An 18,057-nucleotide genomic window follows, 5' to 3' on the forward strand; every position below is an offset into this window, starting at 1 on the left:
GCTGTTTTCTAAAAATACATGTAACCTTGTAAAATCTACATTTCATGTGAACATGTTCCTTTAATTACATAAATGCCATTGTACTATTTTAAAAAAGCGTAGCCACAGTTTGCTCATGGCTACTATATTGAACAGCACCAACGTAGAACACTTCCATCATCTCAGTAGCTTCTGACATGGCTACCCAAGACAAAAGGTACTCTATAGATAGTAGGTTTTAAGGATATTCTTCCCCCTGATCACTACTCTTCCCTTTTAGCCTTACTTCCAAGCATATACATGTGTTGAAATGATTGTTTTGAAATTATCTATAAGGCTTATTTCAACTCTAATAATATTCTTCCAGAAAGCTCTAGGGGAAAGATACTTCTTTTACCCAACATTCATTTCTCCACTTCTGGCTATCCTTATTTTAAAATCTTTCCTTGGAAGCATTGGTTATTTCATACTTGAGGTATTGATGTTGGCGGCATCTAATCTCATCCCAATAAATGACACGTGCATTGTATTTAACTTTTGACAAATTAACTTTCTAATGATTTAAGTGCCTTCCACCTGTTGTTGAAAGGTAGGTTTATGTGACTGCTTCTGAGGCTATAGCCACATTCTTGTTCTTTCACATCATGGCCAGGCAGTCATTTATGTCCAGATGAAGTTGTGATGGTCTCCATAGCCAGCTCTAGTGAGATAAAACACCGAGTTAAACTGTCTCTTTAGGTCTCAATACATCATAGAGTTAAACACATCTGTAAGTCAATATTGAATTCTTCATTGTGATTTATTTATCTTTGAAAATACACAAAATTTTAATATCTTTAAAGACTTAATTTCATAAATAACCTCATTGTAAAGAAACATTATTAAATACATTTAAAAAATCATTCTTAGCCACAAAAATACATGGAGAAAACGTAAATGCATATAACTAAGGTGAAAGAAGCCAATCTGAAAAAGCTGCATACTGTATGGGTCCAACTATGTGACATTCTGGAAAAGGCAACACTATAGAAAAAGCAAAAAGATCAATGGCTGCCAGGGTTTGGGGACAGGGAGGGATGAAGAGGAGGAGCACAAAAAAATGTTTAGGGCAGTGAAACTATTTTGTATAACACTACAAAGGTAGATATATGTCATCATAAATTTGTCAAAACCCATAGAACGTTCAACATAAAGAATGACCCCTATGGTAATACTTGAACATTGGTTGATAATAATGCATCAGTGTTCATTCATCGATTGTAACAAATGTATTACTCTGATGCCTGATGTTATTGGTGGGAGAGGCTATACCAGTGTGTGTGTACACATGTGTTGGGATGGGGGGTTGTGGAAAGTCTGTAATTTGTGGTCAAATTTGCCATGAACCTAAAACTTCTCTAAAACTTAAACTATTCATTCTAAACCGTCACTCATTTAACCAAAAAGTTCTGACACATCATAACTGAATTAATACAGAGTTATTCATTACTATTCAATTTAATAGTGTACCATATACAAAACAGTTATTGAATTTTACATTTTGCTTTTTCTCTAATTAAAAAAGTTATTTGAATAATACTAAGGAATTCCACTGTTATAAAGTGAATAAGTAGATAACCTTTTCTAGGAATAGACTTAGAATAGTATATGTCATTGGCACAAATTATTAACATTTTCATTTAAATTCTTAACCGTACTACTAAATTAGCTACTAAAGATTTAAATTCCTTAACCATATTCAAAGGGCAAAAGAAGGGACAAGTAACGTATATTGGATATGGTCTCTGTACCAGGCCATGCTAAGAATGCTGTATTTAGTAACTCATGTAATCCTCAGAACTCTATGAGGTAGGTACTAGTATCCTCATCTTGCAGATAAGTGTATAACTAGAACATAATCTTTAGCCTCTGTAATCTGAACCCTAACTGTGTGCAAATCAGATGGGAATTCAGTTTACCCACATCCAGGAAAACAGGACCTGGCATTGAATAGAATCCGTCATTGGCCACAGCAAGCCTAATGAAACTGTAGTTCGTACAGCTTCCTGGGTGACTACACGTCCTGTCAATTTACTCTCGTCTTTCCGTTTCTCTGAATTGCGAGCATAGAATGAAAACAAGATGTGAGCAACCTGAACCCCACAGGCCACGTGTAAGGCACATTTAGCCTGCTTTGTGCCTTTGGGGCTTTGCTCCTTGATTATTTTAAAAATTTTATTAAGGTATAATTTATATACCGTGTACTCATTTTAAATATATAAATCAATGATTTTTTAGTAAATTTGCCGAGTTGTGCAAGCATCATCATAATCAGATCAAGATCCCTTTTGCTCATTTTGAGTTCATTCCTGCTCCCATCTCTATTCCCTGGTAACCACTACTCTACTTTCTGCCTCTATAGATGTGCCTCTCTGAACATTTTGTTTAGATGAAATCATACAAGATATGCTCTTTTGAGATTGCCTTTTTTTCATTTAGCATAATGTTTTCAAGGTTCATCCATGCAATAAGAGGTATCTGCACCTCATTCCTTTTTCTGCTGAATTGTATTTCCTTAGACGGATATCCCACAATTTGTTGATCAGTTCTCCAGTTTATGAGCATGTGCGTTGTTTCCACTTTTTGGCTATTAGGAATAATGCTGCTATGATAATTATTTTTAACTTTCTACTGCTTTCCCAGATTATGTAGTATACACACAACTTCTCATTTCTGTCTCTGTCCCCACCCCTCCTACGTGTAGACAAGGAATAAGTTGAGATCCCAAGGCCAGCAGATATGTCTCCTGTCTGGGGCAAATGACTTGTAAATCCTTGTCCGCGGCTCTTGGATGCTCAAGTTAAAGGGTTTATGTATTTGGAGCAGTGACTATCTTATGTGTTATATTGTTCTGTGCTATTTGGTGATAGAGGAAATATGGTAGTTTTCATGTTGGTGGCTTCATGTCTCCAAACTGCAGCATTGCACAGTAAAGCCTCCTATATTGCCAGCTTTGTGACTTGCTATTTACTTGTACTTTACAATTCTGTATAACGACCCCCCAAAATCTCAGTTCTTAAGGTGTTTTTTACCCTCCCATTTTAAATCCCTTCCTTCAGTAAGTAATTTTACAGTTTGGTCCCTGGAAGCCTCTGAGAAAAGTCATTAGTTACCATGATTTCAATTTAAAGACAAAACAATTGTGAAACCCAGAGAAAGAGAATTCAATTCTAGTTCCCTAAGCTGAAAAGGGATGGCTTCAAAAATTCAGTGCTGCATATCTGTAAGAGCAAATGAGGGAGCCTTTACTACAAGTGTTCAGAATGAAGCTATCCCTTGCTGAGTTCCTTATCATTTGATTTATGCCTCACTCAGTGTGTCACTCCTAATGATTTTTTACTGGCTTTCCAAATAGACATTACTTTTATAACTGCAACAACAGTGTAAAATATGCTGCAAAGTTTGCCCTGAAGGGAAGCATTGTCTTTTTTTTATATTTAAACAAGGGTACAGAATGCTGGAAGCTATCGTCAATGCTAGATGGAGAGAATGCAATATCTGTTTCCATTATGCTGCAAATGTCATTGCTTGTAGGTCTATTTATAGCCCAGAGTTGATTTTTGACCTTGGATTTATTAAATTCAAGAAGCTATAAAAACAGATGAATAGAATGAACTAACTGATGGAAATCCAGAGCATATTCCCCATTTAACTATTTTCTCTTTTCTCATAAACTTAAGGATATTTAGCATATTATGTGGGGCTGGAGTACAGAAACATACATAAAATTAATGTTTTCTAGATTAATCTCAACTTAATCTAATTAAAAATAAGAAATCTTGTCAAGTTCATGTACTCTTATCTTTGCCATATTGTTTGTTTTCAAAGAACCATTGCTGTGTCCTTAACGAAGTGCCATCGTTCCTTTTTTTTTTTTTTTTTTTTTTTTTTTGACACAAAGCCTCGCTCTGTTGCCCAGGCTGGAGTGCAGTGGCATGATCTCAGCTCACTGCAACTTCCGTCTCCCAGGTTCAAGTGATTCTCCTGCCTCAGCCTCCTGAGTAGCTGAGATTACAGACATGCGCCACCATGCCTGGCTAATTTTTGTATTTTTAGTAGAGACAGGGTTTAACTATGTTGGTCAAGCTGGTCTCAAATTCCTGACCTCATAATCTTCCCAACTCTGCCTCCCAAAGTGCTAGGATTACAGGCGTGAGCCACTGAACCCGGCCACAAACACAAAGTGCCATCATTCCGTTAGAAAGCAGGGCTTCGAGGTAGGGAGCCATTTTCTTCTTTGCTTTCTCATACTTACACAGTTGGTTTTAGTTCATCTATTACGGGACAAGGTTGGGGACCTCAGTGTCTCATGGGTGACCTCAAAATCTCTGTTTCATTTGGCGATGACCACAATGGACATGTAAGGCCATCCCTGGAACTTGATTGAGCCTATCAATCATGCCTGATGGGGCTGCCCCTTCTGAGATTTTAAGTTTGGACTTAATGTTACTTTTCTGTTTTTAATAGCATTCTTTGATTGTCTAAGGTTTGCTTTCGTTTTTATGTTTATTTCCCTGGCAGGCTTATTAAGTCGAATGTGGCAAACATAGTGGTTCATGTAGCTCTTGACCATGAAAGGAATTCAGTGTTTTAGATATGGACCCAATTAAATGATACAAGCCATGTATGTCTCAGTGTGAATGAGTTCATGTGATTCTATCCTGAATCAGGTTGGGATTAGGAGGCATTGAGAACAAACTCTGATAATTAAAACATTTTTGCCCACTTAGTAAGTTGAGCTTGAAAATACGTAATTTGTTGGGAACATGTGGGGATGCCTTAGTGGAGGGCAGCCATCCATATATGCACATTGGCAAGCCTGATGTTTTCAGCTTTATTTTTTATATCACAACGAACATGTAGGGGGGAAAAGATGAAAAAAAAAAAAAAGATTGCTGTATCATCTCCTTTTTACTCAAGTTCCAATTATGAACAAGTCTGAGTCACTATTGGTTAACAATATTCTGAGAAGTTAAGAGTAGTCATGCAGGCCAACTGATACAATTCCTTTTTATCTTCCTACAAACTTAACACGTACTAAAATCTCATCATGCTCTGATAATTCTGCTATTTCCTTTCTAGTTAAAAACTAATTGCTTGCCAAACTCTCTGTCCATGCTACATGTTCCTCCATAGATATGGTGACCAAATCTTTGAGAAACTATTTCAAGAAATGAGTATATTTAAGAATTATTTGGTGTTCAAATAATGTAGTGTTCTGAGAGTTATGCTCCTGCTTTACTGTCTGTTTATTTTCTAGTCACTTGGGAGAAACTCAGACATCTGTAGTTTCTTGCATTCTATGGCTTTTTTTTTTTTCCCTAAAAATCTCAAGCCATGAAAAGAAAAAAACAAGTATTTCAAACCCTGCAGACCTAAAGGAAGCTCTGAGACTTTGGAAAATGATCACAGAAGTCACCCAATTGTATGCTTGCTTTGTCATCTCAGTCATTACAGAAGATGAAATTTCTCAGGAAAAAAAAAAAAAAAAGTCAGTGCAGTGTAATTGTTGAGTTTAATGGCCTTATCTTACAAAATAATGCAAACTGGTTATTTCTTGAACCATGTCAGACTGGGCAATCCTGAAATTACTCTTTTTTGAATCTAACATGCAAGGTACATTTTGAAGAATACTTCCATATTGGTTAAGAGATGACTTTTACAAATAGCCAGACAATGAAATTTCAGTTGGAACATTCAGGAAACCTCTGTAGGACTGCATAAGCAATAAAATTGTCAAGGGGAATAATGGGTTTGCCAACTGTGGAAAGGTTCTATGCTCAACTTGACATCACCTCTCTGTGATAATTTAGAAAACACAGGAGAACACTTGCCTTAATGCAAAAGAGCAGGTGGATGAGCCACTGGGCTTCACTGGAAATGCCAGTCCTGTCTTTCCCTTCCCTAAGATTTGGTTGGTTAGCCTTTTCTGATCACAGGGAACAAGCTAGATGCCACTTGCTAGATGCAGTTTGAACCCAGTGATTTTCAAATATTTTTAGAAAATGACACATTTTTGCATTATTATTTGTGTCTTTTGGTCTTTGAATATATATTTGAATACTTATTTCAGAGTATATTAGGGCTTCTGTAATAAACTGGAAGGCTTAACACAACAGAAAGGTGTTCTCTCACAGCTCTGGAGGTCAGACATCCTAAACCAAGGTGTTTGCAGGACTATGCTCCTTCTGAAGGCTCTAGGGAAGCATCTTTCCTTGCCTCTATCCAACTTCTAGTAGCTCCAGGCATTTCTTGGCTTATGGAAGCATCACTCCAATCTCTACCTCTGTCTTCACGTGCTCTCCTGTGTGTTTCCTTCTGTCTACTATATCTTCTCCTCTTTTTCTTATTGGATTTAAGGCCCAGCCATACAATCTAAGATTCAACCCATTACAGGCAGCAAAGGGGACTCCATTAAATCAGTAGGTTGTAGAAATATGTCCTTTTTTTTCTCTAGCTTCTATAGGCATTGTTAATCTTCTTTAGGTCTCTGAAAATATTAAGAGGGAAAGTCTGTCATCTAGAAACTTTCTTTACCCTACCTAAAAGTAACTAACAATTCTAAATTACATTACTAGCAGAATATTTTACTCTTTGAAAGTACTTGCCTCATTAATGATACTTTTCCAAGGGCTATATGTCAACTATTAGCTACATGTTTGCATCTCTCTTCGAGTCCTGGGACAGTCAGGGGTTCACAGGGCATGGAATTTAGGAGTGGCCATGTCTCAGACTATATAAGTCCCAAGAGCTCAGCTACTAGGTGACATGATAAGGAGAGGGGTGTCAGAAAATTCTCAGAAGCAGTGAAAGAAAAGGGAAGAGAGAGAAGTGGTACCCAAATAAGGAGTGAATAAAATCCCCCTAAGCCACCATCAGAGACTAGGCCAGCCATACTTCATTTCTATGGCCCATACTGCCAGAACTTTGATGGGTACATAGCATTCCACAAGTTACAGTGCCAACCAAATACAGGTGCAGGTATGTATCATTGCTGTTGTTTGGCACATTAAACAACTCAGACACCCTACCTTTGAGTCACTGTTTATTCCATTGCTGTGGTGTGTATGCATTCTAAAGAAGAACTTGACAGCCTCTTTTGGGAGTGCAGTGACAGGTTGCCAGCATGACAGCCAGGAAGTAGCATCTTGCAAATAAAGAAGCCAGTGATGGCCCTGGTGTTAGCACCATGTGTTTAGAAACAGGAGAGTACATTAGGTGATGGAGGGCACTTTGGAATGAGGTCAGCTCTTCTAAGTTCCATTCAAACAATATCTCTGCAAGTTCAACAACATCTATGGCAAGTTCACTACAATCCACAAGAAACTTCATTTGCTTATGTTTAGAATCTATTAGGTGTCAGAAACTTATGTTTCCATATCAAGGAAAAAATGAAATCTCCATTTTTTCTCAAGACAGATGAGGAATCAGATCCTCCACCCCTAAGCCCCACCCTACTGCCACACACACACATACTTCTAAAATATAGTATATTCGTAAAAAGTGTGAGGTATAGTAAGACCAACAGATCAGGAGATGACTGCCATTGAAGAGATAGTTTGTTACAGTTCCCAAGAGGAGGGGATATATTATACCGTGGGGGGCCATGTGGGAAAGCACCAGCATGGGTCAAGAGGCAGAAGGAGAGGGTACAAATGTGGACAAGAGTCTTTACTTGTGGTTTTCATGGGAAGGAACAGGTGAGGCAAGGTAATCAGGCTTAGGAGTGGCCAGTTTCAGTCATTTTGACCTGCTCTGGGGATTAGGGGGTGTCCTTGGTTTTCTGGCTCCTGGCCCTGGGGTGATTAAGGCAGATGGATGGTGGCCTGCAGTATGAGAGCTCCATAAAGGAGGTGGTTGGAGTGTGGGCTGTGTATTGGTTGGTTTGTATTTGAAAAATGTATCCTCTGGAGGAAGAAGACTCCCGAGGAGAGATGGAGATGATGAGGGAGGCAGGAGTCCTGGCAAGGTGACTCAGGTGTATCATCCTATGTGTAGAGCAAGGCGTGTCAGGTAGATGTTAAAACATCAAGATTATAGAAGGTAGAAACATGGTAAATATGCACACACTCACGTGCGTCCCCCACCCTACCACCAACAAAGCCAAAGAGACTGATTTATTGAGGTTCAAATAGCTTCCCCTGGTTGGAGACTACTTGAAGTCCTGAGATTCTCACTGGCTGGTTGATTCCTTTCTTTACTTATTCTTCAAAGTTCAATATACATCAGCCAGGAAAGTTATACCTAGGGGCAGGCTTCCAGCTCCTGACCTCACACCTGCATATCGTGGCCTGGAAGCTCATTGCGTCCAGCTGGTGTTCTGCTGAGACGTGGCCCTTAATTTGATTTTGTATCTTTGTAAACAGCCCATTTGAGGACACACCTGGGGCTTCCTTCCTGGAAACCAAGCTCAAGAGGGTAAATGGGAAGCAGAAACCTGAAAATGATGGTGAACATGAACCTACTTCACAGTATGAAGGATTTTTTCCCTTTCTTTTCCATTTCTTGATGCTGAGATGTTTGGAAAGGATCGAAGAAGAGAACCGAAAATTGGAAGCAGAAGATCTGGGTTCTAATGAGAGACTTGCAAGTCCTTCTATGGGGCCTTGGGCCAGATGCACATCTCAGCCCAGGCCTTTCAGCTCTAAAACATTGGTGATTCATGCTAGAGAGGTCAGTTAGATGGTTTGAGAAAAGGCTTTGCAGACAAGATAGAGATCTATCAGTGCCTTTCTTGATTGGGGTTCCTGGCCACACGGGTGTAGGGACAGGCAGCTGTGAAATTGTGAGCTTGTCTTCAGCACCCTTGGCTTCAGTTTTGTGGCTTTTTTTTTTTTTTTTCTATCTCACACTGTTCTGTTGACCAAGTATTGGGGCCTTGCCGCTGGCCCTCCATTGTCTGAGCCTGTCTTTTGGGAGTCAGACCTCTTTCTACACTCCTGCAATTTAATGGCCTATATAGGTCCTCCTTCTCCTCCATCCCTTTGGATTCACTTGTCTCCACCCATTCCATTAGGGCCATTCCAGGTAGGAAGTCACCTGTCCTGCCTTCAGGGCAGGGCCAGGAGCAACCAAGGGAGGAGAGGGTTGGAAGGTTTCATTTTCTGTGTCTTGTCTCAAGCTTTCCACCTTATTCCTGCCTTCTCCTCTGCCATCTTCATTTTCTGCTGTATTTTCTGTTCCCTGTAAGTTATTCTCATGTTCTTTTACTTGTTCATTCATTCATTCATTCATTCATTCAATAATTTCATTCATTGGGCTCTGTGCTCAGCACCAGAGAGAGATGAATAAGCATTGCCCTCAAGGGTTCAGACTGGCAACAAACAATGGAATAATTAATGCCCTACAATGTGTTTCGCTTTATGGTAGGGGTTGGGATAGAGGTGTAGAAACTCAAGGCAGTAAGCTGCTGAGTTGGCCTTGGGGTTCCAGGAATGTCAGCAGAAGTAAGATTTGAGCCGGGTCTGTCTGCAGTACACAAAGGGGATTGCCAGGCCAAGAAAGGGTGAGGTCATGTCAATGAAAGCAAAGACTATTGTCAGCTTTACAAAAGGATGGATCAGGAGTTTACTGTTGGTGGACATAGAGGATGGGACCTTGGGGGAATGGGAAGCTGATAAGAAAGGTGAGGCTGGATGACGATGCACCTCTTTGCCATCATCAGGAAATTAAAATGCATCCTGCAGGCTGTAGGCAACCAGTGAGATTGAACAGGGGAGTGAGAAGATTGGATAGGACCATATTAGCAAAACATAACTCTGATGGCATGCAGACAGTGGACTGGAGGCACAGAGACTAGTTTCAGAGTCTAGGTAAGAGTTTGCAGCAGTTGTCCAGAATAGAGATGAAAATAACATAAATAAGCTAACACATTAGCAGTTTTCATGCATTTGTTCATTTGTCAGAAATGATGCAGACACTGTGTATGAACACTCCCACCCAGTGTCCCCATGGGCCATCCTCTATGCCAGTCAGGAAATATGATATCTCACAAGAGTGACCCAGTCCTTGCTCTGATGGATATACAGTCTCTTAGGAGAGGGGCATTGGATCCAATGGCACACGGCCAAATGGCATGTGCATCGAAATAAATCTTCAGGGGCCATGGGGCATTGAGCAAGGGCCTTGAGCCAGTGCCACTTGAGCTGAAAGTTGAATGGGGCTGAACCTGTAGTAGCTAAGCCTTGAGGTGGCTGCAGCCCAGAGGACCAGAGGAGAGGGGTGCCAACCCACCAGAGTCCATCCTGTTCCGCTTTTTCTCTCTCCGGGTGGGCTGCTGTCTGGAGTGATGGCCAGGACAGGGAGCATAATCAAAGACTAGGCAGGCACACAGACTGTGCACTTCCAGCTCCCTGGGGGCATCAGGAGACCAAGCCTTTGCTTTTCTTAGTCCATGGCTTGTACTTGCCTGGTAGCCAGTGAAACAATAGGGACATATACAACCTTGCTTTTTTATTCACATACCTGCCTGGAATTAGCGGGGAAGAACTGAATGACTAGAAGTTCTCAAACATAAATGCTCAGTTTTCTATAAACTCCAAACTTCGACTCCCCTGCCTTTTTGCCCTTTTTAAAATGCAGATGAGGTTTCTATCCTGTTAGAACACCTCTGGGTGGGTAGTACTGCCCCTTCCCGATCCCATTGCGGCCTGCACACACAGCACTGCAGCACTGCCTACCCCAGGGGTACCCTTCACATTTCATGCTCATGAAGATTGCCTCCAGGAATCATGGCTGCATTGCACATAGCATCTTCTTGAGTTGTGTGATGAATCACCCTTAGTGGCTGCCCTAATTCCTCATTTCCACTTAGACCAGGATTTGTGGAAGGCAGAGTGCAGGGTGATGATTAGAGGGCATGGGATCAGGGTGGAGGTATAAGGAGTTCCGTTACAGGGCTGCTGCCTAGTTCAGGAGGAATTGATGGTGCTTGGGGCAACAGAAGCGTTGGATGGTGGCAATAACCATGAGGGAAAGGGGATACTTCAAGGTCCTTTCAGGATGTAAAACTGATGGACTTGGCCATGGATTAGACATGGAAAGTGAAGGAGATGATGTCAAGGTAGAATCTTAAGTCAGGTGATGTTAGGAGCTAGTGAAGAGTTTTGTGGAAGGGATTTATCATGTTACGTAAAAAGGAAATAAAATAATAAATGAGCTAAATATACTTTCATCTTCACGCAAAAGAAGCAAAACAAATAAAAACTCTTCTTAGGAGCTTTGGATACCTGATTATACCTGTTTATCCTCATCACCGACACCCACTAATCAGACGTTCTACCTAAGGTTTAAGTCTCTTTTTCACCCAGCCTCCTGCATGACCTTAGCATCTGTGGAAATGACACCTCTAATGCAATGACCATTACCAATCCATTACAGAAGCCCTCTCTTTCTGGTACATCCCAGAGCTTGGCTTTTCCCCTGGAAGACAGGAGAGAGTGGTGGTGAAGAGCTGACCCCTTGGAATAAACTGCCTCGGCTTGAACGAGTGGCTATTATCTCTGTACCTCAGTTTCCTCCCCGTAATACTCAGAGCAAGTGCTAAAGGAGAGGAAATACATAAAACAGTAACACTGCAGCCCACAGCTTTGGCCTGTACCATTTAGGTAGCTGGAGATGAGTGTGTACAACAGCTGACATTACCAGGAGGAAGAAAGAGACTGAATATATTGTACCACCAAAATTAGAAAAACCAGTTAGTATAAATTATTTGTGCTGTATTCTTTCCAGAAAGTGAGGCCCAGTGCTAAATTAAGAAGGGAATACAAAAATAAAAAGAATGGTTGGCAGATTACTACCTGACGAGGGAACATTTTTTACGTTTTCTGTTTTGTGCTATTTTTTTTCCCCCAAGTCAATAGATTAAAAACATTTAAGCATGACCATGTTATCTAAAAACAACATGGCTGGGTGGCTGGGTGTGGTGGCTCACACCTGTAATCCCAGCACTTTGGCAGGCTGAGGTTGGCAGATCACTTGAGTTCAGGAGTTCAAGACCAGCCTGGCTAACATGGTGAAACTCCGTCTCTATTAAAAATACAAAAATTAGCCAGGCCTGGTGGAGGGAGCCTGTAGTCCCAGCTACTCAGAAGACCAAGGCACAGAAATCGCTTGAACGTGGGTGGGGATGTTGCAGTGAGCCGAGATTGTACCACTGCACTCCAGCCTGGGAGACAGAGTGAGACTCTGTCTCAAGAAGAAAACAAGAAAACAAACCCATGATATGTAATAAAAGCTAGAAGTTAACACCAAGCTTACAAAAAGCATATAATAAATTGAGAACGAATTTAAACAGTTTCTGCCTGTCCTCCTTTCCTTCCCCCTTCCCCTGCCTCACCCTTCCTCTTTAGCCCACGTGATCTTTAGCTACCCTCTACCTTCATCAATTGTCCCTAGAAAACAGAACTTTGTAACACTATATCATTTGCATTCCTTGATTTGGGGTACTCCTTTCCCTTTCAAGGGACAGTCTGCGCTCTCCAAGAGCATTTTTTAATTAAATAAACTCAAACTGGCCGGGCGCGGTGGCTCAAGCCTGTAATCCCAGCACTTTGGGAGGCCGAGGCGGGTGGATCACGAGGTCGAGAGATCGAGACCATCCTGGTCAACATGGTGAAACCCCGTCTCTACTAAAAATACAAAAAATTAGCTGGGCATGGTGGTGCGTGCCTGTAATCCCAGCTACTCAGGAGACTGAGGCAGGAGAATTGCCTGAGCCCAGGAGGCAGAGGTTGCGGTGAGCCGAGATCGCGCCATTGCACTCCAGCCTGGGTAACGAGAGCGAAACTCCGTCTCAAAAAAAAAAAAAAAAAAAAAAAAACCTCAAACTTTATTTATTTATTTATTTTGGGATGGAGTTTTGCCCTTGTAGTCCAGGCTGGAGTGCAGTGGCGGGAGCTCCACCTCCCAGGTTCAAGCAATTCTCCTGCCTCAGCCTCCTGAGTTGCTAGGATTATAGGTGCCTGCCACTGTGCCCGGCTAATTTTTTGTATGTTTAGTAGAGACGAGGTTTCACCATGTTTGGCAGGCCATCCTCCAACTCCTGACCTCAGGTGCTCTACCCCCCTCAGCCTCCCAAAGTGCTGGGATTACACGTGTAAGCCACTGTGCCCGGCCTTAATTTGGTTTTTAATTAAAATAAACTCAGTATTTTTTTTTTCAATTTGAGAATTCTTTAATAGTTTATGACAACATGTACGTAATTGGAACCATGCTGGTCTGTGTCCAAACAAGGTTTAAGAAATCCTGTTTTCGAGCATAGGTTATATCATTTAACTAACTCAGGTTTCCTTTTTGTCTGAATTGATTTCAACTTAAATGCAACATATGTTTATTTGGGATTTGAGCTGGATACTCTTTCAACATTGGAGATGCAAAAAAGAAAACTTCTGAATAGAAGATGTGTAGTTTAGAATGGGAAACAGACTCAAATGCATAATTATACAATGTAAGAAATGTTATAGGTCTACATAAAATACCAAGGTGGCCAATAACCATGGCTGTGGCATTCTGGGAGGACTTCATGTAGGAGGTGGTGTTTAATCTGGATCTTGAAAGGTATGTAGGAATTTAATCATTGGAGAGAAATAGCGAGAGACTCATAGTCAGTGGAAACTGCCATTATAAAGCAGGGCCCTGAAGTACAAGATGCATGATAGGGTCAAGAAACATAGTTTGATGTGGGTATGAATAGAGATCAGCAAGGAAAGCTGAGGCCAAGTTCAAACAGGCCTAGTTCCTATGCCAAAGAGTTTGGGGACTTAGTCACTAGTAGTAATCGAAATCATCAATTCAGAGTAGTGATTTTCTTCCTCTGTTAGATAGAAATATGTATAATGTATATATTTTTATGTATCATATGCTTTTTGCCTCCTCTCCAATCCTTAATGGCTCTGTTTTTTGTTGGACTGAACTTTTGTATGTGAGCTTTCTAGTATTGAGTAAATGCTCTTTCATTCATCACAATTTTCTGAGTTTTTAAGAAAAATCTTTTCTCTTTGTGAACACAATTCACAAAGAGAATGTCCACAGGGAATTTGCTCCCAATTGGTCACTTTGTGTAAAGTTTTTGAACTGGGGCCAGGTGTAGTGGCTCACACCTGTAACTCCAGCACTTTGGGAGGCCAAGGTAGGAGGATCACTTCAACCCAGGAGTTTGAGACCAGCCTGGGCAACCCAGTGAGACCCCATCTCTACAAAAATAAATAAATAAATAAATAAATAATAAATAACAAATAAATAAATTTTTTGAAGTGGGAAAGCAGATGAAGAAAGGTAACAGAAAGCAAAAGCCCAATTAATCAATTAGGAGTGATTCTAGCTACTTCACCTAGGAGGCTCATGTCAGTACTCTCAGGGAAATGCACTGTCCCTCTGTGCTTAGCCTTGACCATATGGAGGAGAAAACCTTACTGGGGCAACAAAGCAAACTCAAAGGCAGTGCTTCTTAGAGCTGCCTGTAGCGCCGGGCAGTGTCTCTCTCCAAGATCCAGCCTTTCAGCTGCGAAAATCTGCTCACGTGCAGAAGGCAGGGGTTTGGCAGATGCTTACAAAATATTACAAGTGTTCCAAAGATAAAAGAATTATGTGAGAATAAGGAAGGATTCTGGTGAATCCTGGCCTGTAGTTGTAGTTCTCAAAGCTTTAGTCAGTGGAAAAATTGCTAGAACCCAAACGTTCTTCCTTAAACATATTTTAAATATTTGTTCTCAATTGCTTGTCTTCAGAGACTTTATCATTAAGAATCTCTGGAACCCAGAAAACATCTGTATCTTCAGTGAGATATAAAAATAGACCCAGTCTACTATGTTGTACAGGGAGGCTTACTTACTAACAGGCAGGTAATATAGTAGTATCATTGCCAGGGGAAATATCTCTCTCCTGATTAAGTGTGCTTCCTCTTATTGGATAGGGAATGCAGAAATAGTTTGCTTCCCTTTTTGCCTTGACTACCAGGAAACCTGTGGTTTTGTTTTACATTAAATTGCCATACACTAGCTATCTTCAGCCTAGATTTTCTATTGAAATTGTATCACCCCCTTCTCTATTTGAATTTTGTATACTTGTTTTAATGGTTTTATAGTATCCGTGTTTCTTAGTATAAATCATCTAATGAGATTTACATTTCCCCCAGAAAATCACAATAAGGAATTGGCTACCCATATGGCATAGGCTGATGAGTATTGCTCCTGACCTGACCATAGCCCAGCCAGATTATCTGGTCACCATAAAGTCTGAGAATTATAGTGGGCTAAGATACTTGAGAGGTGGATAGAAGGACAAAAAGAGAAGAAGCAGCTTGGGAAGTAGAGGAGGAATGTCCGGCATTAATTCTTATTTTCAAAACCAATTTGCTTGTGACTTAGAAAACTGAGCACGAAATTCCTACATGAAGAGTTTCTTTTGGTTTCGTTTTAATATAAGTATTTCAAAGATTTCTTTGCCTTCAACTTGTTAGAATGTCATGACAATGATTGCAATCATTTAAGAAGTGCTTATTATGCTACAGGCTACCTCTAGATTTGTACAATGGTAATTTCTGGGGAGACTAAGTGTGCTACAGTATGCTAAATACTTAGCACAGTGGCTGACACGTGAGATGAACAAATATGCCTATAAGAATAGTAAAGGATACGAATAGAGTGGCCGCATGTAGCAAATAAAAATACAGGATACACAGTTCAATTTGAATTTCAGGTAAAAAACAAACCATGTTTGTTTTTTAGTGTAAGTATGGATCCTGTTTGTAGTGTAAGTATGGATCCTGCAATAATGGGGACATAACTTATACCAAAAACTATTATCCCATGCAACATTTGGGGTATACTTATTCTAAAAATTATTATCCCATGCAATGGCTATGATATAACTATACTAAAAAACACTGTTTATCTGAAATTTGTACTTAACTGGGAATTCTATGCTTTATCAAGCAACTCTGAATGTGAGTACGTGTAGAATGGTAGCTTCTGATAAGCTCTGAGATACTTCCAGGAAGTCAGCCCTGCTCCTCTGCAGAGAAGACTCACCCACTCATCATCTCCTGTGCTTATCTAGAAGTCTGGGCTCCACCACTGTTTCTTGATTTGATTGGGAGTTCCTGTCTCTGTAGTCAATTTAATGTCAGCCATGGGCAGGTTCCTGGTGTTTGACATTCACTAACTTTCAGAAGCTGCTGGAAACCTGTCAGCCTTACTCTGGTTCCTGCCAACCTTGGCTGAACAAAAGCATCACCTGAGATTCTTTTAAAAATCCTGATGACCAAGTCACATGCCAGACCAATTACATCAGAATCTCAGTAATGAGGCCAGCTATGGGCATTTTTAATGATTTCCATGTTAATTCCAGTGAACGCCTGGGATGAGAGCTGTAGCCTAACCTTACAGGCCCTCTGAAGCCTTGGCTAAAGCTGTGATATCAGCTCTTCCCAGGGCCTGCTGGAATGTTCTTCCTTGTGTTCTGTTCCACCTGTCACCATCCCTACTAGCAGTATTTCCTTGTCTTCCAAAGTAGCGGGATATGATTCCTGATAATGCTGCTAAGACTAGGTGTGCTGGGTTCTCTGAGCAGAGTATGCCTAGGCTATTGCCTTTTGCTGTAAAGGTTCTGTACATTGAGGCTCCAGGTTAATTAGGTTTCTAGAAGGATCCCAGAAAGATGATGTGTCTTTTTCCTTTTTGTCACATACTGATGGAGCTGGTATCCCTTTCACTGGTTTGATGCACTTCCTCAGAGGAGAGTGAGCTCTGAGTTATAGAAGTGTCAGGGTATGATTCAATACAAGCAACAGTCCTGAAGTACTGCAGGGCCTGAACACCATGTTTCTGGGACTGGGTCCTCAGGACAAGCAAGGAGTTGATTGACCATACCCTGTTCTCTAGTGCCACAATGGAGCCAAGAAATCCTTTAGAACGTGGGGAGCAGCCCCGCTGACTTCTCCCTTCTTGCTGCCTCACCAGTTACAGGATAGTTTACTTGTGTTTTGGTCTTCATCAGGTACGAAGTTTTAAAACCTTGTATAACCTAGCCCTTGATTTGTAAAGTCAAGTGCATAATCACAGTATGCACAACCTAATGTTTTCACTAGGCAGTTTGACCACCCAGTTTGCTCTTTGTGTTTTCTTGATTATTGAAGTTCTAACTGACTGCTTAGTGGAAAGGAAATAATTCATTTTGCAGAGAGAATATAACATTTCACATGCTTTAACCTGGGTGTTTAAAAATTCAAATTCTCCTATGACATTGCACTCCTGTTTTTGCCTTTTAATTATTCTGGAGCTGTAAAGAGAGTTCAGGCATTAAGTGATAATCAGATGCTGAATGCCTAAACTCTACAGAGTGGTTGCTTTTCAAAACCTCATTCCCAGATAATAAATAGTGGGAGTTTATCAAGGCAAGTAGCATATACTTTTCCTGTGTTTTGATTCAGACGTGTAACAATTTCTACCTGCTGGTTTAAATTGGCCCAGAGAACACCTTTTGTGTTAAGCCCACTCACTGCTAGAAGGAACCAGCATCAACCTGACAATAGAATAATATTATCTCCCAACTAAACAAAGCAAAGAAGCCAACAATCCAAAGCCCAAACTGCGTGGTCTCCTGCTATTTTTAGATCTCGAGGGTAAAAGAATCCTCTTTATTGTAAAAATGATCCAATTAAATATGAAGTTAGCCACTGGGAAACACAGCGTTTTCTTTGCACACCATTTTGGAGACCAGCATTCCTTTTACTAAAGCAGAAAATGAAGCCCACAAAGGTGGCCGCCTTTCAAAGGGGGAACAGAGGGTTCTGGGATCGCTTGGTTACCTGTATTGTGTATGTCACTTGGCAGTTCTGGCAAGCCGCATCACGACCTGCATGAAATTGCAGAAGCAGCTTGACCTCATCATGCTAAGATTACAGAAAACTTCCGTCCTAACTCTGACTTAGCTCTCCCTGAATTTCCCCAAAGCCTTAAATTTAGTTTGCCTTTCTTTAGGTTGGATTTCCCATATGAGTGGTCTGTAGATTTTCTGCAGCGAATTTATCCTGATTTAACA

At 40.8% G+C, this 18,057-nt stretch overlaps 1 protein-coding gene across 10 annotated transcripts in view; it reads left to right on the top strand.

The window, feature by feature from the left end:
• The window catches only part of FRMPD4 (FERM and PDZ domain containing 4), a 915,426-nt gene that overhangs the window by 528,600 nt on the left and 368,769 nt on the right, over positions 1-18,057 (top strand). The gene's annotated exons all lie outside the window — the stretch shown is intronic.

Source organism: Saimiri boliviensis, chromosome X, assembly GCF_048565385.1.
Source record: "Saimiri boliviensis isolate mSaiBol1 chromosome X, mSaiBol1.pri, whole genome shotgun sequence".
NCBI classification, from domain to species: Eukaryota; Metazoa; Chordata; class Mammalia; order Primates; family Cebidae; genus Saimiri; species Saimiri boliviensis.